Source organism: Pithys albifrons, chromosome 10 (assembly GCF_047495875.1).
Source record: "Pithys albifrons albifrons isolate INPA30051 chromosome 10, PitAlb_v1, whole genome shotgun sequence".
Taxonomy (NCBI): domain Eukaryota; kingdom Metazoa; phylum Chordata; class Aves; order Passeriformes; family Thamnophilidae; genus Pithys; species Pithys albifrons.
Genome location: NC_092467.1, coordinates 6,068,214 through 6,091,023, shown reverse-complemented (window position 1 = coordinate 6,091,023; position 22,810 = coordinate 6,068,214).

Genomic DNA, 22,810 nt, shown 5'->3' with positions numbered 1-22,810 from the left:
ATGGTTGTAGCTCTCAGCTGTTCTTCCCCCACAGCCCCTTTCAAGCTGCCGTGTCCTGCTCCGCTGGGGTGGGCCTTGGGTCGAGGCCAGGCTCCTGCCCCATGAAACAGGAACCAGGGCAAGGCCACAGAAAAATGTGGACTTGTGAGAGCTTGTCCTTTCCACACTTGGTCCTTGCTGTCTGCCAGGCTGGTGACAATGTGCCTTGATGGATGGTTGCTCCTGTCCTTCTCTCCTGGTGAAGAGCAAGCAGGGAAAACCAACTAGACAGTTTGCTGGAACTGGATGATCTTTAAGGTCCCTTCCAACCCAAACCATTCTATGATTGGGAAAAATAACAGCAATTTTCTGAGTGATCCCAGAGATTTTGCTGGTCAGGGATCAGGTCTGCAATGAGCCAACCTCATGGGTCTGAATACACTGACCTCAATAGTCTGGATTTTTCTCCAAAATCACAGTGTAGATTTTGTAGGAAAATTCAGCCAGTTTGGATTTTGAAGGAAAATTCAGACTGTGGAGGAAAGACCAGCCGGCCCTGGCTTTTCTCTGCAAGGTGTTAACAAATAAACTGTGACCCCACAGAGACACAGGAAGGTCAGACACTCTGCTTGGGAAGGCAGCGTGTCCTACTTAATTCACCATAGTGGGAAAAATCCACTCTGCTGCCTCCACTCCAGCACTCACAAGACATCACATCTCATCCAGCATGTTTAAAAAAAACCCTCAAGTCAAATGGCCAAGCACCTGGAAAATTACCACACCACACATTCAGCAGTGCAAAGTGAACATTCATCCCCTGGATGGTGAGGGTGAGTAGGTCAGCATTAATCACCTCAAGGAGGTCTGCCCCACTGCCCTGCTTTTCCCTCTCCTCCCATCCTGGTCCACTTCTAGCCCCATGTGCCCCCAAAATACAGTTATTTCACCATCACTCCCCCCTCCTCTTTTCAGCAGATCTGGACTGTTTATTAATAATTTTCTGCCAGAGCTACTAGAGGAGGAACCACTCAGAGACACTGGATTTTGTAATCCAAAGTAGACCAGCATTTTCAGATGCTCCTATTGATTGTACTGGGGTTGCAAACTCCCTGGAGCAGGATTGAATTTCACCTTGTGTTTATACCATCTGATGGGATCCTGCCCCTTCAATATACTCCTTCAGAACACTGTTTTCAGCTGTGACCTGAGGTTGAGCAGATCAATATTTGTTTACTCAGCTCTAATTTTCATATGCACTTGGTAATCCAAGTCCACTCAAATGCAACAGAAAGGGTGACTCCTGCCCATTGTATGACTCAGAGAAATGTGGACCCTTCCTGCAAGACCAGCCTTTCAGAGCAGTTCTTGAGCAGGAAATATGACTCAGTCTGGGAGAACATCATCCAAATATAAACCCTGATGATTCTGTAGACAGCTTGGGATGAGGGGTGACCAACTGAGCCCTTGTGAGCTCTTCACTTCTATGACTCTTCTAGCTGGGAAACGCTGTTTTTCTTTATCTGAGTCAGTTCTTTTACAGCACATTGAGTACCTTTGCAAAATGTGTCAGAAGTTCACCAAACCAGCCAATTTCTGTCTAAATGCTGAGAAACATCCTCTCAACCTGAGAAAAACTACTTAGGGGGACACCAAGGGAGCAGCCTGAGATATCAGCACCTTATCCTGCCAACAGGATGCTCTTAGGGTGAAATCTGTCTTCATCCCAAGCCTTTTATGAAAAGCAAATGTGAAGGCATGCACAGCACTGATTTTTAATTTTTTCCCCTCTCATGGGATTTGAAAAGGAGTAAAAGAAGAAAGTCTGGTGCTGGAATACAAAGCTCAGATTTTGGATCTCATCCTTGGCCAAGAAAGCTTAAGGAATGGCTGGATATGGTCGTGCCAGGGTACCTGAAGCCTGATCAAAGGCACTCACAAGTCAGCACAGGGCCTTTGTTAAAGAAGGTGGAGGTTCCTCTCTGTCTGCTGGAGCTGCTCAAATCCTCAGCTCCTACAACACATCCCCTTGCCTTGCAGGTCAGGAATATCCAGACATAAATCCTTCAGCCTGTCAAAAGCAGTCAGCTGGCTTTAAAGCCAAAATGACTTTTTTTTTAATTTCTCTTTTTAATCGTGGCTGCCTGTCTGCTGCTGCCCCTACTTTAAAACAAAATAACCAGCCTCCAGCAACCTTCAGAACAGATCTGTAAAACTCTCCAGCTGACTCTAACAAGCAAAGGCAAGACTGTGACAAACCTGCCAGCTTTCTCTTCGTGGGTTGGATCATCTGGGAGCCCAGGACAGGCATTTAAAAATGTAGCCTTTGAACCAGTCCTTTTTTTGGGATCAAGCTGGTCCCCAGGACACTGGGGAGGTGACGACAGCAGATGCTGTGATGAGTCAGTGCAAAGAAGGTCGTGGGATGAATGTTGGGTCAGTACAAGGCTGCAGTTACTGAACTGTGCTCAGCCAGAGATGTTTAGGCTTTATCTGTGGGCAAGAAATGAGGTCAACAAGGAAGGAATGATTTATTTGTCCCTGTGTCTCTTATCAGTCTCCCAGTTAGATGACTTGGTTTGAACTTTGGGCAAAGAATAACCACTAGATTTATCTACATCTCCAGAAACATGATCTTCTTTTTTTGGGCTGCCTGTATTATGAATTTCATCAACTTCTCTCTGCTATATTTTTGTCTCCCTTGCCCGAACAGATGGGTCCCCTTCCTTCTCTATTGTGAGTCAAGACAGATGCAAATAAATAGGCACTTGTGCTCTGTTGTTTGGTTACCTAGAGAGGCTGTTGTTTGCAAACAAAGACTCTACCGACAAAAATAGCCTCCTTTGGTGTAGCCTGGACATGGCTCATTAAAAATCCTGCGTGGGGTCCCACATGCTGCTCTTGCAGATTTACCCTCGCAGTCAAGTGTGGAGGCAGTGGGAGCATCCACCAAACACGAGTGATCAAGAACACTGCGAGATCCTGATACACAAGAAAGGAGGAGCAAACTCCTCTTCTCCCCTCCCAAACCTCCAACCTATTGTTCCTTTAGATGTTTGAATAAAGGAAGAACACTGCTCTGGAGCTCACAACTCACATGCACATAAGGACAACATCCAGCCTTCTCCCCTGTCCTGAGAGCGGCCCCTGACAGCTGACACACATTCCCTTGCACCGCAAACAGGAGCTGCTTGTGGTTTTACAGGGGCTGGATGCCAGTTTGGGGAATTTCCTCCTGGACCACACAGAAGCAACTGACTGGAGCTGTCGGCTCTCAAAGCCAAGTCCAGCCCTGCCTCCCACCAGGAGGGCACCTGCAAAGATGCTAGGATGGAGATACATCCCTGTCTGTCACCTGTGAGCCTCCTGGGAGCAGAGCCTGTGCCCCAGGGCTGATGGCTGTGGTGGGTCCTCATCAAGCAGCAGGTCATGGTGATGTGACCAAGATTCTCAGTCCCTGTTCAAAACACAGAGACCATTAAAGCTACACTCCAATGCTTGTACTGGTTCAGGCTGCATGTGGTCACAACACCAAGCCTGTTTGAGTTCAAGAAGGGTTTGGGCAACGCTCTCGGGCACATGGTGGAATTCTTGGCGATGTCCTGCATAGGGCCAGGAGTTGAACTCGATGACCTGAATGGGTCCCTTCCAAGTCAGCAAATTTTAAGATTCTATGTAGGCCATAAGAAAGAAAACTAAATCTCAGAGCAGAAATTGCCTCATGGTGGAAAATGGCTGTGTGGTGCTGGTCACAGCAGCCCTTCAGCCCCAAGAGTGGAACCAAGATCAGGGATTGTGAGGAGGAGATTCAGGGCAGGCTGGCAGTCATAAAAACATCTTGGGCACTTGAGAAGGAACACCTGAGCATCAACGTCTCCACTGAACAACATTATAATCATATGAGAAAACCAGTCAGAATCAGAGCAGTGATGTATTTTTGCATTTCTGAGCAGTATTTTCTCCTGAGAAGGTCTGGGCTTCCTTGGGTACCACATAAACCTCAGGTCTCACTCCTCAGGCCTTTGTTTTGCCTGCCAGGGTCTCTGCAAGGACTTTGGCGTTCTCTTCCTGAGGAATTACAAACCTCCTTGGGTATTTATTTTAAAAGATGGGCAGCAACATCCCTGCAGGGTTTACCTGCTGCTCCTACTGTGTCTACACAGCATTTGAGGCATCAGATGTTCTACCTCGATTAAAAGTGTCCCAGGGTAAAGACACTACCATGCTTTTCCTGGAACAAAGCAAGCATTTGGAGCACAGATGACAGCAGTGCTACCCATACAGGCGGGGAGACAGCCCTGAAGGTGTTGAGCAGACCAGAGCTGCTGCAGCACAGGGACAAGACAATCCACATAGGATGGTACCCTTTTTCCAGTCCCTATCCTGCCCTTAATTACAAGCTTAAGTGATGGCTAATAAAGATGATCCAAAACAAATAAATTGAGCTGCTGCTCTAATTAAGCAGCTTTTGCTTCGTGCAGTGAGCCAGACCCATCTGTGTGACAGTTCAGCAGAGGCCAGGAGGGTTCCTCAAGGGATTCATTTCAATTGCATCTTGCTCCAAGGAGGAGATGGCCATCCTGTTGCCTACACTACTGGCCAAGAAACACCAGTGCATCCCCCAGATGATCATCCTGGAAAGGGGCACAGTCATCCACAGACACTGAGGTTGTTTGCATCTGCCTCTATGGCAAGTACATAAAGGTGAGTCATTCCTTGCTTATGGGAGGGAAGCTGGAAGCTGTTGGGAAGCAGTTTTTGTTTCTCTGCCCAGAAAATACCTCAGCAATGACATTTCATGGCTGTGCCCCTGTTTTTTAAGCAGCCCTGTGCAGCAGAGACAAGAAGCAATTACTACCAGCCTTATGCTTATTTGATGGATGAAATGAGCTGACAGACTCCCTGTGGCCAAGTGCAGCAAAAGGCTTTTCAAGTTGTCCACTTCAGCTCACAGGTAAGGGCTGATGTGTGGCAAGGGCAGATGGGAAGGACAGTGTAGATGGAGAGATCCCACTCTGTGACTGCCCTGCAGATACACAGCTCTAATCTCAGGAGCCTGAACTCCCAAACCACAGCAATGCTCCCACAAGCCTCCACTGTCCAGATGTGCAGTGCCAGATCTCTGCAGGTACAGTCCAAAATGTTTAGGGCTCCCTGTGTGTGAGTGCAGACTTTTGCCTGAGACACACTGAGCATCCAGGAGATGGGTAGGATATTCTTCCTCCTGCCTCTGTATTTTCCATGGGAGTGTAGTGTCAGCCCTGTGCCTTCTGTAACCACAGCTGGTATTTTAATATCCACTTGTCCCAGAGAAGAGCCAGTTCATGATCCTTTGGCAGGATTCTGATCCAAGTTATGCATGTCTAGTAACAACATGGTATGTCTAAAACCAGTCCCAGGGCTCAGCATTGAGCCTACTCTCTCCTCCTTCACATCACAACACACCAGGGCTCATGACCTGCTGGGAAAGGCACTTTTCCTAAGCTATTAAAATAGAAGGAAAAGGGGGATAAACAGAAAATCTCACATCCATTCAGTTGCAGTGGCACATCAGCTGGAGCTCTGATCAGGGCACAGGTCCTGCCTCTCAGTCACGTAGCTGTTGCTTTGGTCTTTATAGCTCTTGCAGGATTTTGTTAGAGGAAATCACCTCTCTTCCTCATCCTGAGTGCCAAACAACAGGATGATCACATGCAAGCACGTGCTTCACTTGCAGATAAAGGCACACAGGTGGTGTGATCACCACACAGGTGGTGTGATCACCTGCCAAGCAGGAGCTGCCTCCAATATAGTCAGCCAGCAAAGTTTACTCTGTGTCAAGGAATAGGAACGACAGGACAGGGGATGGACAGCCATGTTGTCCATATGGCACAGCCCAGGCCTGTGCCTCTGTAGGGTAACTGCTGTGTGGAGCAGGAACTGCTGGATGTACTATGGGCCTTCCTCTTAGGGTCACAACTGCACCAAATAGCCACACAGACGTCTCCAAACCCAAATTTGTCTCCTCATACTCCTTCTCCCACACACATTCCCATCCACCTTCTGGACAGAGTTATTATAAGATGCTTCAGCCCAACAAGCACATTATTTTCTCTGAAAACAGTTTTCTTCAAAAATCATGCACAAATAGCAGCAGTTTGGAGCACGAGATCTCCTGAGGAGAAGGCATGAACTTGTGGTTAAACCATGGGACAGAGAGTCAGCAGATCAGGGATTCTCATCCCCATCTCTCTGTGGCTCTGCGAGCTCTGACTCAACCCATGGCCCCTGCATGTTTGGTTTCCCCATTGGGAAAACCAGTGTGATGACACACTGGGCTGGCAGCACACAGCCTTGATTGCTGCTGGGAACCACCACATGCTTCTGCAAAGGAACACTCTCTCACTGCAAAAATGGAGCCTTTGGAATGCAAAATGCTCCTCTGCAAAGTTTTCCACTGGTGTGGTTCACCAGATCTGCAAAGATCTACTTAGACACTTTATTTACCCAGCATTTTTATATTTACCCAATATTGAAGTGTCAGTCAGTGCTCCATGCCCAGCTCCCTGTAGATGCACAGCCACGTGGGCAGCCTTGCCCTGGGATGCTGTGCCCAGGTCAGGACTGCCAGGAGCCGCAGTGATGCCTCACAGGTCCCTCTGAGGTGGGACTGGGCACCCTTTATTCTTCCCCCATCACCTTTCCCCCATCCATTCCTGTCTCCCCTTCAGCACTCAGTCTCTCCCAGGTGTGCCTGCAGCTCAGCCCCATGGTAGGGCTTTCTTTGCTTCCCCCAAGCTCAGCACTTAGATCCCACAAAGTGCTGGGCCCTTGCTTTTACTCCCACACCACCATGTTGGAGCACACAAAGAAACTCCTCAGCTGCATTTAGAAGGGCTTTATGGAATGGTGACCTGTTTAAAGGATGATCATCCTTCCTCCTGCAGGCTCTTTATTTCAGGGTGGGCATCCTGGGACAAACCTCCTTGGAGAGGAGATGCTCGGGGCTACCAAGCTGGCAAAGTTTCTGGTCATGTGGGATGCCCCATCCCCTCCTCTGCCTCCCCACCAAGCACAGTGATCACTGCAAAGGCTTGTGGCATCTGATGGATCCCTGAGAACACTCTAATGCCCTTATACTGGGGGAGTAAATCAGTTATTTTTTTTTTCTCAGTGGAGCTTGTACCTGCCCTGCCTGGCCTTGTGTCCAGGCTTTGCTGTTTCTCTGTTTCCCACTTTCCTCTCAAATCATCTCCCTTTCCAGAGCCCTCTTTTCTTTGGATCTCTCCTGCTGTTCTTGTCTCTCTGCAAACATTACTGTCAGGGCAGTGCCCACCAGCTTCACCTACCAGAGAAAGCCTTACTCTCAGAACCTGACAGTGCCTCCAGCTCCCTCTCTGAGGCCTCTGCCCTGGGTAATTGCTCTGAAACTCTCCCCAGTACAAGGGGCTTCCTCTTTGAAACCAGCCCTTAAATGCTGCATTAGCAAGAAAAAGTCACCTCCCCTCACCAACCTCCAGGATCTTTACTGAGAAGGGGGTCTTTGTCTCCCTTTTACAAGTGTGGACACTGAACTTACACAGGTGACTTGGCCAAGACCTCCAAGGGCAGAAGCAGCAGCAGAGCTGGAAGATGTTTTAAGTCCCTTCCCAGTGAAGTGGCCTAAGAACAGGACATACAAACAAAGGTTATATGCAGGTTGCAAAAGGTATAGAAGACTGAAGGAAAGAGGAAGGTTAAATCCAGGGTGCAAGGCAGTCTGAAGTTCCATCTCATTCCCCTCCCACATGTCACTTCTAGTGTTTGCCAGCACATCCCAGCACACAGCCCCACCACTGCGGAATTTTCAAGACTTATTTCCCACATCCCTGGAAAGAGCAGAGCTCTGAAAAATGATGGGGTTTCTTTTTCCAAATTATTTGCGCTGGGGAAAGGTTAAAAATCCGAGCTTAATATTCACAGGGCCTCACATACCTCACCCAGGAGTTAAAATCCACACAAGCCTCCTGTAATGATCAAAGACTGAAAGAACAAACATCCCAAAGTGAAGCACAGCACAAAACTGTCCCAGAACCACAGCTGCTCCTCAGTGCATGCTGCCCATTTTCCAGCAGCTCCTGTGGGATAACAGGCCATATAACAGGAAAACCATGCTTAAAATCTGCTGGGCCTCATGGACCTGCATCCACAAGTTAGATCCACAGAAGCCTCCTGTGATGGTCAGCATAGACTGGAAGAACAAACTCCCTGAAAGGATGTTGTAGCCAGGTGGGGATTGGTCTCTTCTCTCAGGCAACCAACAGTAGGACAAAAGGGCACAGGCTCAAGCTCTGCCAGGGGAGGTTTAGGTTGGATAACAGGAAGAAATTCTTTACAGAGAGAGTGCTCAGGCATTGGAATGGCCTGCTCAGAGAGGGGGTGGATTCTCCGACCCTGGAGGTTTTTAAGGTGAGACTGGACATGATCCAGTAATCAAAGTGGGGTTGGATTAAGGATTGGACTTGATGATCTTGGAGGTCTCTTCCAACCCAACAGATTCTGTGATTCTATGAACGTATTTTAAGGAATGGATGAGGCTTACATGGTCCTTTTTGCACCAAGCCCGTCATGCTGAGCCATCGCCTTTGGTTTTCCAGTTCAGGAGCGATTTCTCTTGTGCCTTGATGATAATTCTGAAGTCTGAAGGTGTTAAAATGTCTCCTTTCATCTGCAAAAACACACCGGATTCCCCACGAACAGAAATCGCAGCACAGCAGAGCAGTTGCTGGGCTGTTGCTGCCATCTCCTGCCCATCGGGGGCTTTGCTGCTCACAAATTAGAGTCATAGAATGGATTGGGTTGGAAAAGACCTCCGAGATCATCAAGTCCAACCCTTGGTCCAACTCCAGTCCCTTTACCAGATCATGGCACTCAGTGCCACGGCCAAGTTCAGTTGAAAAACCTCCAGGGATGGGGAATCCACCCCCTGTCTGGGCAGCCCATTCCAATGCCTGAGCACTCTCTCTGTAAAGAAGTTTTTTCTGCTCTCCAACTTCAATTTCCCCTGGCAGAGCTTGAGCCCATCGTGCCCCCTTGTCCTATTGCTGAGTGCCTGGGAGAAGAGACCAACCCCCACTTGGCCAGAACTTCCCCTCAGGTAGTTTTAGACAGTGATCAGGTCAGCTTATACAGATGTGTGCAGAAGAGACAAGTTGCCAGCTTTTTGGACAGTTTTTGGCAGCTGAAATGAACAGTTTTAGGGTTATGCTCCATGTCTAAGCAGTTCCTGTTGCCATTTACCCTGGTTGAATTCATGTCCTGTGGTCAAGAACCAGCAAGATTGTGCCCTAAGTGTTTGCTGTCCTTGTGCAACATCTTCAGGGATCTGCCACAGCATCTGCTTAAAAACCTGTGGCACGAGTAACCCCGAGGCTGGAGCTCTGCTGGGCTGGTAGGTGAAAAGGCTTGGTTTAATAGTTTTTGCATCTTTTAACAGCCCACTATTTGGAAACCAGTCCCCAAGCATTCTACTTTGCCAGTGGTGCCAGGGCAAGAGAAAAATAATCTGAGGGTTGCAAGGCAGCAGTTCAGGCAGAACAAAAACCTTGAAGAAAGAGACGAAAGCCTTTGCAATTTTGGAAAACAAAAACTCTGTATCCTTACCTTCTGATCAACGACATGCTCTGCTGCCACAGCTTTAGTGCCAGTCACACCACCTACTCTGTATCCCTGCCAAAAAACCCTTATTGGATGGGTGTCAGGAGAGAAATCACATAGTCCTGCTGTTCCCTCTGAATTAAACATTTCATTTCCCTGTGTTTTCAGGAAGAACCTTGAACAGCTCATGCTGTGTCCAGTAACAGTCCACTTAGCAATTGCATTAACTGCATATATTTACCTCTTTCATCTTTTCAATGTGGCTCCTCACACAGAGCCTGTTCCTTCTACATCAGCAGATTCTGAGGGATTCTGTCCCTCACCCACATCCACAACAGCAATGCCAAGGCTGGAAGGGGCAACCCCTGTGGCACTCATCTCCATCTCCACCCACAGTGCCCAGCGAGGGACCATGACCCCGCTCCCAAACTCTTGTATTATCACATTTTCTGACCTACTTCACCTCGCCCGTGGGCTACAGGCTGGGAAGAGCAACGAGGCTGGAGAAAGGACTGGAGCACAAGTGCTGTGGGGAGAGGCTGAGGGAGCTGGGGGTGTTTAGCCTGGAGAAGAGGAGGCTCAGAGGTGACCTCAGCACTGTCTAGAACTGCCTGAAGGGAAGTTCCAGCCAGGTGGGGGTTGGTCTCTTCTCCCAGGCACTCAGCAATAGGACAAGGGGGCACGATGGGCTCAAGCTCTGCCAGGGGAAATTGAAGTTGGAGAGCAGAAAAAACTTCTTTGCAGAGAGAGTAATCAGACATTGGAATGGGCTGCCCAGAGAGGGGGTGGATTCCCCATCCCTGGAGGTTTTTCAACTGAGATTGGCCGTGGCCCTGAGTGCCATGATCTGGTAAAGGGACTGGAGCTGGACCAAGGGTTGGACTTGATGATCCCGGAGGTCTTTTCCAGTCCAACTGATTCTATGATTATTGCAAGTTGACACCTTCATTTTGCCTTCCTCTAAACAGCAGGATATGTGCTGATCCCACGGAGCTGAGGATTGCACAGCACCCAGGTGGGATGTAGGGGGAGATTCAGCCAACAGCCCTGACCTGTTGAATTCCAACAGCATGAAGTTGTCAGGGGCTACAGGAAAGGCAATTCCTATAAACTAAACCCACACAGAGCATGAGCTTCAGAACTGTTAAACCACAAACTTTCTATGAATTTTATATTCCTGGTGAACCTGTTCAGAGCTGAGAGCCCAGAGGCCACATGCAGTGGTGAGTTAATTGCCCATTCCCTTCACTGGGAAGCATCCTGTGCAGACACCTCCACAAAGCTGGCACACCAAAGATGAGCTCAGTGTCCCCAATGGACTCTAGGACAGCAGCTCTGGTGTGAGGAGCAGATTCCATGCCACTCTACCTTGTCCAGGGAACTGTAGTGGGAGTGACCAACTCCTGGAATTTTCAGTAGCAGCCACCAGTTGCAATGCCAAGTTCTTGCTCTTGTGAAACACAGAAATGTCCCCAGACAAAGCCACAAAGGTGTATTGTGATATCCACACAGAGACAGCAGCAGAGGAGGGGACAGGCTGCAGAAATCACATCTATGCTTTGATCCATGCCTGCTCCACAGAAGAGGCTGTCTGAGCTGTACAGGAGGGATATTGTCAATACAGCCTGCAATTAATGTGCTCCTGCTTGTAAAGTCAGCATCCAACACAGGTCCTTACTTAGCAGAACAGTTCACTTCACTACATCAAAGCTTTGTGCTGGCGCAGAGGGGAAGGGATGGACCTCATTTCCACAGAGGTTGTCCTTGAACAGCAGAGGTGTCCATCAAATCCCTGAGGGCAGGGGGATTCCCATGGCCTGGAAACATATTGTACCTTTCAGAAACCAATGGCACGTTTTTATGCTGTTCCATGCACACATTTTAAATATATACAGGGAAAGAATTGGGTTACTGGCCTCAACTTCCCACTTGCTACAATTGTGTGTGTGGCTCGGCTTCGCGAACGAAGATTTGGGCAGGGCTGTCCCCACCTGGGTGTGCCCTTCCAGCCTGCACAGTGGATTTTAGGTGAGGCTCAGCGTGCGCAGAACTGGCCCCACCGTTTAAGTCCTGAGGTTCATCTGCCACAGCCGAGCGAACTTGGATGGTGCCAGTGAAGTCCTCAGGACTAGAACCTACAGCACCCGGCATTTCCCAGGAGGTCTCCCATCCAAGTACTAATCCGGGGCTGACCCTGCTGAGCTTCCGAGATCTGACAGGGTCAGATGTGAGGGAGGCATTTAACTGCCATGTCCTTGCTTGCTACAATTAAAAAGAAAGAAAATAAACAGCTCCAGCCTGAGCTGCTTTGTGCTTCTCTGAGCAGAGCAGCTTTTGCATGGGGGTGGGTACCCCTTTGGTCTCAGGTGATAGTGGAAGCTGGGAATGACACCAGGTATGAGCTGGCTCTGAAGAGCAGCACAAGCCACAACATGAACTACAGCTGGAGCAGACAGAGAGGAGGTGAAGATGCTCACAAGCAGCCAAGTAGTTGTCATGGGATAGAGGCCATTGGTGGGGAAATAGAATCACAGAAAGGTTTGGGTTGGAAGGCACCTAAAAGCTCATCTCATTCCACCCCTGCCAGGGGCAGGGGCACCTTCTACTATCCCAGGTCGCTCCAAACCCCATCCAGTGTGGCCTTGGACACTCCCAGGGCTGGGGCAGCCACAGCTTCTCTGGGCAACCTGTGCCAGGGCCTGCCCACTCTCAAGCAAATAATTTCTTCCCAATATTCCATCTAAACATCTTCAAGGCAGCTCCGGAAAGTTGCACTGAAATAAAAGCTCTCCTCAGCATGCAGGTCATGTCTCAAGACAAGGTGCAAGATGCTCCAGTAGATCCATCTTCTTTCCTCCATCTCCCTGCAGGTTCATATGGGAGGGCAGAACTGTGGGGATGGATTTTGCAAGAAGAAAAATCCCCTCTATAACTTCCAATCTGGAATATGCTTTCTTTCTCCTATTTTTTCCTCTATCTTCTTCATTCCCCAGTATTGCCAGGAGGGAAATATCCATCTCCATGTTGGAACACTCTCCAAGCATGGAGCAGATTCCTTAGAATTATTTGAGCACAACTCCTAAGTTTTTTTGGTTTTTTTGTAGGAACAGGGTTTTGTGTGCAGTTAGGCCCCTGGCACAGAAGTCTCCAGAGTCCTGGTTCTCTAAGAAACAAAAATATTAAATCAAGAATTCCCATTTCTCCCTCACCCTTTTTAATCTTCCATTGGGTTGCAGCCAGGGAGTCATTAACTCCCAGCTGGGTACTGCAAGGCCAGAATTGTGACATGCTTAATGGCAATGTCATAAAACCCCACTCATTCCCATACCAAAGGGCTTGTGTTCTTAAAGAAAAATGTGTTGGGATATTACTTGAGGAGCGGATTAGTGGATTCTCATGTCCCCTCATTTGCATTCGCCTCCCCCCAAGAACCTCTGAAGGTGTTCAAGTCATTTTTTAAACTTATTCAATGGTATTTTAATCCTTAAGGAATGGCTTAGCTGCACAGAAATGTTTACATAACCACCATCCAGCACACTCAGGGATGTAGAGCAGAGGAATATTCAGGAGCTGGTCTGGTCCCGAGTTATTTCAGCCGCAGTAGTGGTTCCTAGGAGTGGAAAATCCAGACTCAGACACAGCCTTCTCCCCCTTCCTTCCCTGCAAAGAATCAGAGAACCGATTGGGTTGGAAAAGACCTCAGAGATCATCAAGTCCAACCCTTGGTCCAACTCCAGTCCCTTTACCAGATCATGGCACTCAGTGCCACGGCCAAGCTCACTTGAAAAACCTCCAGGGATGGGGAATCCACCCCCTCTCTGGGCAGCCCATTCCAATGCCTGAGCACTCTCTCTGTAAAGACGTTTTTTCTGCTCTCCAACTTCAATTTCCCCTGGCAGAGCTTGAGCCCATCGTGCCCCCTTGTCCTATTGCTGAGTGCCTGGGAGAAGAGACCAAACTCCACCTGGCCAGAACTTCCCTTCAGGGAGTTGTAGACAGTGCTGAGGTCACCTCTGAGCCTCCTCTTAGAGAAGTTACAGCCCTGCCAGGTACCTGAGCATCTTGACAGAAAGGTCTGATCTGAAATGAGGTCCAAAATGACAAAGGTGCAGGAGTAAAGGTTTGCTATGAACGTTTTGCACAGAGAATAATGTCGCCAGCCCATCCTGCCTCCAGCAGTGACCAGCAAGGAAGGAGAGTGCTCTCCTGCCTTCCCTCCACCGAGCTCACCACAGTGCCAGGAACTTTTGTTTGGGGAGGAGTGTGCTCCTGACCCCGCATCAGTCCAGGTCAGTCTCAGGAGGGTCGATTACAGACAATACAGGAGGCACTGCAAGCCAAAGAAACCTGAAACTCCGTTAACGAGCTGTCTGTAACTCTTTGAAGCTAAACGAGAGAAACTTGAGCTACAATTGACTGCGGAGTCACAAGAGTCAAACCATTTCATCTGACAATGCTGCAATTTGTCTGTGCTATGCCCTGCTGTCCCAGCATCACAGACTGGCTACACAAGCTGCTTCAGAGCTTCCTCTGCTGCAGTCTCCCTCCTTAGCATGCCTTGATTGCAGCAGCAACTCCAGTCCTGCTTGGCAGTGCCTTAGACCCTGGAGGAAGTTATTTAACTCCCATCCATCCCTTAAAAGCTTTGCAGATTCATCACATCACGCACAACGTCTCATTGCAGAAGCAAAGAAATGGGTTTTTAGCTTATTTCACTGGTAATAGCAGAAAATGGCCTATTGCAGCAAGGAATTTGTCCAAATAAGCTGTGAGCCATAGCCATCCTGCAGGTAACATCCAGCTCATTTTAGGGCCCTGGAAGCACTCTACAGGTATCCACTATTGAAGCATCATTGTATTTTAGATAAATATGCTGCTTAAAGACAGCTGTCAGCACAGACTACTGAATAATGCCTTCATTTTACACGTCAAGCTGTCTCCAGGTTATTGGCAACACCTAAAACTGGTAGTCTGACAGTAGGAAAATAGTCAGTGTGATGATGGAAGAGCAGAAGCCTGACCCTGTGGCACCCCCTGAGCTTCCAGCAGCGTTTAAGGGCTTCCATATGCTATACCCAGGTTACTGCCTCTATTAGTCTCCAATCATCCTCCTTCCAACAATTTGCTTTGGTGAAATTGTGGCTTTGGTGTGTTCAGCTCACACCACAGGAGGTTCCACATATTTCTTACAAAATACACACAAAAGGCCTAAATAAGCTAACTTTAAGCCTACCTCATAAATACATATTCTTACATATCATTACAACTACAACAAATATTTATCACTGAATATTCCACCACATTTTGTCTTGATGCTCCTTTGCTTGAGTAAAAGACTCCTTAAGCCCTGAGAGACTACTATGTGTTATAACCTTACCTCACCACAAATAAAAGAATTTTTATAAAGCTCCTAATTTTTCCCATACATTTGTTTAAGGTAAAACAACAAACACCTTTATTATCCCACTATTCTCGAGCACTTTCCAAATTTTATATCACTTATAATTGCAATAACTAATTTACTTTACCTTCCTGTTTAACAACCAACTCTACAACACAGACCCACTTTGTTCTGTTCTGTCTCTCCATAAGCCCTTCCCACCCTTCTGAGTGCTTTATAAGCTTTGGTGGTGCTGACTGGCCTCACCTGAGCATCCCCACCCATGGGCTGGGGCTCTATATAAGTTCCAGCTGGATGTTTTTCTTCCTTTTCTGTGCAGTCTTGTAGTAGTGGTTGTTTCTGCCTTAGTATCGTTGGTCTGCTCTTAAGTTTTGCTGCTCTGTATCAAGTCAGGCATATTTAGCCTGGATGCTTTCTCTGGATCTGATTCCAACCTGTGGACTGTTTTGCCAGCTGGACATAGGAAGCACTTCATTCCTACAGAGCTGATTGATGCTTGGACCTGATGGTTTTCTAGTTCCTGAAGGAGGTAAGACCTCATTTTTATATTCTAGTGTAAGCAATTTATCATAATTTGTTGTTCTTGCTGAGTGTTTTCTACCATCGAGTTGGTTACTGTGTCACATCTTTGCTGGAGCAGAACTGCTTAGTTATCCCGGTGTTTTCTCTGTGCAGCAGGATCTGGTCTGTGTAACTCAAAGTTATGGAGTTACTTACTAAATTCACAGAATCAGAGACAATTCTGAGTTGGGAGGGACCCACAAGGATCATCGAGTCCAACTTTCAAGTCAATGGCCCACAGAGGGGATTGAACCCATGGACCTCAGCATTCTTACAGCCAAGTTTTAACCACCTGGTCCCTACATGGAAGCTCCTGGGTAGTGTGAGGAGATTCTGCTTCCCATTCAGCTGAGTTTGGGAGTGTCAGGCAGCTGGTTGGGTGCAGTGATGGGTGTCTGTTCCTGCTTCCTGAGCACTTTTACTGTCTCCTCTTGAGCAGATGCTCCTCAACCTCGCCCTGGGGTAGCTGAGCAATGTGGAAAAGGAGTTTGTTGCTGGCCAGGTTGTATCACACCCTTGCTAGGTACAGTTAAGCATGAGGGGAAATTTGTGACTACCCACAGGGTGTTGCCTTTCTCAGGAACTGTGAGGGATTTTTTTTTTAGCTCTTTAAAATGTCTGGAGTTTTAGTACTTACAATCAGCAAAAATTGGAGAGGAATATCAACAGAGCACAGCTTTCAGAAACTCATTTTCTTTTGCCTTTCAAGCTGACAATAGGATTTTAAGAAAAACTTTGAATAATGGATACACTTTTGAATAATGGATGTTTCACAGCCAAAGTCCCTTGACTTTTCTCTCCGTGCCTGAATGAGAAGCCTTTTAATTGCACAACTCGTGGTGAGGAGGTACAAAATGCTTTGTGTCTTGTGCTGCTGATTAACTGGTGCATATGCTCCCATTAAACATTCAGAGAGGGCTGAGAGGATCCCAGCCCGAAGCTGTGGGTTGTGCACGGTGGGTTTTTATCAGCTAAGGATCTGGCACGAGATGTTTTCTGCTTTTCATGGTCTCTGTCATGGCTGCTCATCATTTCCCCCTTTTTTTGTGTGTGCTTTGCATCTTTCCTGCTTCTAAGGAGGCATTTTTCCACATGGACAGCTTGTACCTTGTGCTCTGGGCTCGTGTGATGTGAAGGGAAGGAGACTCCTGAGCTTAGACTGTGGAATGAACTTTATTTTCCAAAATAGCAGTGCCTTTTGATGAGAAATACGGAAGAGCTGCCTGGTGCCTGTGCCAGGCTGGATGCTCTGCCATGGTGGAACACAGAAGCTGCAGTGTGGGGAGCAATTGGAGCCCCCTACAAATTGCCACTGTGGGATGCAGAGAGGGGAATGAGCAGGAACAGCAGTGCTCTGGATCTTCTTACTCCTCCATCACACTGCCTGTCCCTGGAGCTGGCTCTTCTCCAAGTTAATTCAGCTTTCATGAAAGTTTAACTCTGCTGCAGAAGGGAGAAGACAAGTCGTTGTGCCCCTGAAAAATGTAAAGGGTGGGTTTGGGGTCAAGGGTTTTTTTTTTTGTCCTCGGTTTTCCCAGTTCTTGGTGCAGTGCCCAGTGCTTTGAGTGAGCCCAGATGGGCTCAGCAAAGCAAAACCCTGCAGTGTTAGTACTTCTCTAACTTCTGTCTGCACAAGAAAACACTCTTAAAACAAGCAGCTACGATCCCATCAGCTCCCCAGTTTCTTTTCCAAGGACAAACCCAGCCCAGGGACCAACCCTCAGTGAATAAATGCTGTTGGAGTTTGGCTTTGTCCTGCTCCCAGCCCTCTGTGTTTTGGCTGGGAGGGACTGGAGCCCAGTTTATAGAGTGAAATACTGTGAGTTTGGGCTATTTAACTCACAGGAGGCTGTGGAGTCAGTCTGGGGTGGCACTGAGGAGCCTGAGGGCTCCCTGCTATCACCTTTTCTCTTTCATGTAGAGGTTTTTGGTAATTCCTGCCTCTGCACACCACAGGAGGCTGCCAGCCAGGATTCTGCCTGTAAACAGAGCTTGTTCTCTCTCAATTTTGCAGCTTCTTGCCTTAGAGGACAACTGCAATTTAGCTTTATTTCACAAAATTTGACATGACTCGAGACTGTGATTTACTGGCCTTGGAGGATACGGTATATGTAACTATGGAGGGCATAAGTGGCTTTTCATGGTAGAGGAGTCATAAATTGAGATAAAAAAAGAATGAGGGCAACGTTAGTGTCCAACTTTACAAGGCAACAGCAGGACCAGGACACAGCCAAGCCATCTGTAACTGTCACGGGTCTTTATTGTCCCTGATTGCGTGCAATAAAGCTCCTGAATGGTCTCAAACGTGAAGGCAACCTGTGCTCAAGTGTCTGAAAAGACACAAGATGGCAATGTTTTCAAAAGGACACCCTTGGAATATCTCGGGGCTAAAGATTTCCAAGAGATCAGCTTTCCATGTTCCAGCACTTGGAGACCTTGGGAAAGGGTCAGTGTCTGACTTGCTCCCTCTGTGGCCACCAGTAAAGGAGGCTGAGGATGGGGTGGGGATCTCCAAGGGGGTTGGCATGAGGAAGGCTGTGGTAGCCTGGCACAGCTCGGGGTCCCTCCCCTGCTTCTTCACAGCACAGACATCTGGAGGTGCAGGAATTGTAACCCTGGTGTTTCTCCTGGGGTGTATTTTGACCTCTGCATCCCCCTCTTTGCCTTGTGTCACCTCCTTACCTTACAAGAGACACAGACCCAGAGAGATGTTTTACCTAGCAAGAAAATTTTGGACAAAGAATAACAACCTCCTCTTCGTTGTTTTTTTTTTTCCCTTGATGCCACAGGAAGAGCTGCAGAATTTGTCTCACTTGGAAATGAATTTTCCCTGGTTGAGCAGGGTGTGGGGTGGGTGGAAGAAATACCTCTGCTTGGTTTTCTGCGTTCACCCAACAAATATTTCCAGGTCCTTTGGTTTTATATGTTAATTTTCAGCTTAAAGGTTGTAAGGCATCTCAATGTGGCAAGGCGACAGGGGTGGTGTGACAGTTTCCAGGCTGCTCGTGCTCGTTTTATCTGCAAATGGTTGAATTTGCAATGTGTAATGATCTCTGTAAGGCAGTTAGGAGCGAGATAAACATCAATTTTATGGCTGGGAAAACATAAGGGGTGTTGCACAGGAAAAGGAGAGGACCTGAATACTGAAAACTCCTACATCCTCAAGGCTGTTTAGCTCTTGAGTCTCCAAGGGTCCCTGTGCATCCCAATCCCTTCCCATGGCAGGTCCAGCAAGGTGAGATGATGCAGAGCTGCCCTGATGGGATGCAGGAGCAGCACAGCCTTTCCTTTAGGGGTCTGGGATGCAAATAGCAAGAACTTGGTATTCACAGCCAAGAGTTTTGGCTGAAGTGGGAATGAAGGCGAAGGCCTGGAGGTGTTTTGGGATTTGCTTTGTAGCAGCAGCTGGTGCAGAAGGCTTGGGGGGTCACTGTTCTGCTGCAGCAAGCTGGGGATATGCTTTGGTTTCTCACAAATAACAGCTTTTTGCAGCTCTGTTTCTTCACTGGATACAATTTGGGGTATAAAATGCTTTTTCTTATTATGCTGAATGCCTCTGGAATGCAATTAATATTCTTGCCCAAGTCTCCAAAAATTAATAGGCGTGTCTGGAAGCTGCCGAACGGAGCTCTGTGTGTGTGTGCAGGGGGTGGTGGGGAGGGACAGCTTAGTCCAGACAAGCTGGAAACGACCTCACGTGGGGAGGAAAGGTGGGAACTTCAGCTCCCAGACTGCCTGCAGGAAGATGTGGAGCGATGCTGTGATGGCTGGATTGCATCCACATGATGGTGCTAATGCAGCGGCTGGCAGGTGGGAGCAGACCCCACTCTGCTGCTTTGGGAGCCACCACCTTCCTCCCCCTGGGATGTCCCTGGCCTGGGAAGCTCCAAATGCCACCCCCAGCTGGAGCAGGAGCTCTTGCTGCTTCTTTCCTGTGAGGGGTGATCAAGCTAATTAGTTAATTAGCTGCTCTTGAGACTGATTGAGGATGAGGGCTCTCCCCATGCTGGTGCAGGTGCTCAGCCTGTCTGGGAACCTGAGTCCTGGGTTTCTTGGGTGGTTTTTTTCCTTGTGATATGTGTCATGTCAAACACCTTGAATGCTGGCAGTGCATTCATGGCTGGTGTTTTTGCTGTATAGAATGTTTAAGATGAGTTTTCACATTTATGTAGTTCATTTGCTGCTTGTGTTTCTGCCCTGCATGATTCTCAAGACATCTCCACCAAAAAAGTGTGCTTTAAAAAAAAATCTATATCCATCTCACATTTCTAGAGGACTAAAGCTCAGAGATGAACAAAGCTTGATTAAAAAAATAATCTTGTCTCAGAACCAATTAGAAACAACATAAGTCACCTCAAAGTAGCTTTGGGTTCTGAAGCCATCTGGATTTCTGCTCTTAGGTTAGAAAGGTTTTGGATGAGATTGGGTTTGGTGTGGGGAGTGACTGACCTGAGAGTCTTGGGGCTGTGATCAGGGCCCCAATGAGCTGCACAAACACCTGGAGGGCATCAAGGAAAATGTTTTCCACCTAATCTTGTTACTGTGACAACACCAGTGAAACCTTTTAAAGCAGAGAAATGTGATGTTTCAGAGTGATAGTGGTGTCCCTTCAGCTCTGTGACAAATGCTATCTGTAGTGTTGCTGCCTGCATTGCACTGACCCTGTGAGCTCTGTGGCAGTCCTAGGGCACAGAGCTTGGATTTCCAGAAAGCTGTGAATCCTTTAAAATAGTAATTTCTTGGCTAGAAGAGATGTCATTAAAGGGTTATCCTTTTCTTTCCCTTTTTCTAACCCATCGCATCCTTTTATCTCTGTTTTTCCTTCTGTTGCTTCTCATTCCCAAGCTCCATCCTCTGGCTTTCCTCTTCCAGCACACTTTCCTGCTTTTGCCTTTAAATGTGTTGCCCTGCTGTCCATTTCAAACTATTTTTGCTCAAATCATCTCCATGTTGCTGGTGGAGTTTCTTCACTTTCTTTTTAGTAGAGACCAGACAGAGTTTCCACCCATCTCAATCACAATCATCACAATTTGCAGCTGCTTTTCAAGTCAAGCTCCCAAGCCTTCCCTGCAATCCAAATTCCCCAGGTTAGACTGGCAACAGCAGCCCAAGGATCATGGAATTGGAGTAGTTTGGGTTGGAATGGATCTTTAAAGGTCCAACTCCCCCTGTGATGAGCAGAGACAACTTGAACCAGACCAGGTTGTTCAGAGCCCTGTCCAACATGACCTTGGACACTTCAGGGATGGGGCAGCCACAGCTTCTCTGGGCACCCTGTGCCAGTGTTTTACCACCCTCATTGTAACAAACTTCCTTATGTCGAATTTAAATTGACTCTCCTTCTCAACATCTTTGTGATGCTCATTCAACCCAGTAAATTCCTGGTATAAGTTTGTGTTGCTGTTAGAAAACAGGTTGGAAACATCCAGCAGCCACATCCTGGCTAGAAACCTAAAATGGTTAGCAAGAAACCGAGTGGAATTATGATATTTATATGTGTGAAATATCATATCTATTTATATGTTTTAAAAGTGGGATTCTCGTGGTCTCTAAGGATACTTTCCAGCTTTCCCACAAGACCTGGCCTGTGTGTAACAGACCTTTTACTTCGTTCAAAACCTCCCAAAGTGCTGAAGGGTAGCTGTGAAGTGGAGAGGAGATGCTTAATTTCATTCTACTGCAGCAGCTCAGCAGCACTACCCTGGTTTGTGTTTCTCCCAGTTGGGTCTCGGTATGGCTGAGTGCTAAGGATATTTTTTTACTTGAAATCTTGAATTCTGCAGAGACCAAGGGCTTATTTCTTGGTATCACCAGGGGAAACTTCTTAGCTCTCCCAGTAGGGTGGAAATTTCAAGGTCTGAAGCTGTAATGTATGTAGTCTTTCAACATCATTAAAAGAGGGATTTTCTCACTGAGCCACGGTGATGCAAAGCAAACCCTCCTGCCTGTGAATCCCAAATCAATCAGTGCTGTGGTGCCACAGTGAAGGTAATTGAGAGGTGCTGGAAAGGGGGGAAAGTGGCACATCACTGAACTGCTGGGTGGCAGGTGATGGATCTTATAAGTAGCTTGTACTGCGGTTTGTGTGGTGCCATTTGCCTTAACTCAGTGCTTTTTTTTTGGTTTTTTGAGGTGCCTGAGTGAGTCTGGGAGAAGGTCTTCAGGCAGGAATCCCCAGCTGCTTAGAGAGCAGGGCCATAATAGTGCTATAATGACTTAGATGAGGCAGGGCTGGGGTGGACCCAGCTCCATCCTGCCCAAATTCTGCTGTTGGCAGTATATGCTGGGATGGATGTTATTTGCTTCAAAAATATAAAAACTAGCATGGCCAACAGGCCCAGGGCAGTGACCCTTCCCCTGGACTCTGCCTTGGGGAGGCCACACCTTGACTGTTGTGTTCAGTTCTGGGGCCCTCAGTTCAGGAAAGAGATTGAGGGACTGGAGAGGGTCCAGAGAAGAGCAACGAGGTTGGTGAAGGGACTTAAGTTGTGCCAGTGGAAATTTAAGTTGGATATCAGAAAAAAAATCTTTGCAGAGAGAGTGCTTAGGCATTGGAATGGGCTGCCCAGAGAGGGGGTGGATTCCCCATCCCTGGAGGTTTTTCAAGTGAGATTGGCCGTGGCACTGAGTGCCATGATCTGGTAAAGGGACTGGAGTTGGACCAAGGACTGGACTTGATGATCTCGGAGGGCTTTTCCAACCCAATCCATTCTATAGTTCTTCTGTGGCTGGGTCTGAATGAACCTAACAAGTAGTTAACAACCAGCAGGTTTTATTTATTATTTAGAAGGTGTGAGCATGTATAGAGGAGGGTACTTCATAGAATGGTTTAAGAGACTTTAAAGCTCATTTCATTCCACCCCAGTGCCATGGGCAGGGACAGCTTCCACTAGATCAGAGTACTCCAAGTCCCATCCAACCTGGCTTTGGACACTTCCATAGATGGGGCTGGTTGAAACTTGGTTGTAATAATGCCAAGGTCATGGGTTCAATCCCCTGTGTGGGCCATTGTCTTAAGAGTTGGACTTGATGATCCTTGTGGGTCCTTTCTAACTCAGAATGGTCTGTGATTTCTGTGATTCTTTGGGCAACCTGTTCCAGGGCTTCCCCACCCTCACAGGGAAGGATTTCCTCTTACCATCTTATCTAAATCTCTGCCCTTTCAGTTTAGAACTGCTTCCCTTTGCCCTGTCACAACCTGCCCATACTTACCTCATTGCATCAAAAAAACTCCATGGGAGAAATATATGGCTGCTT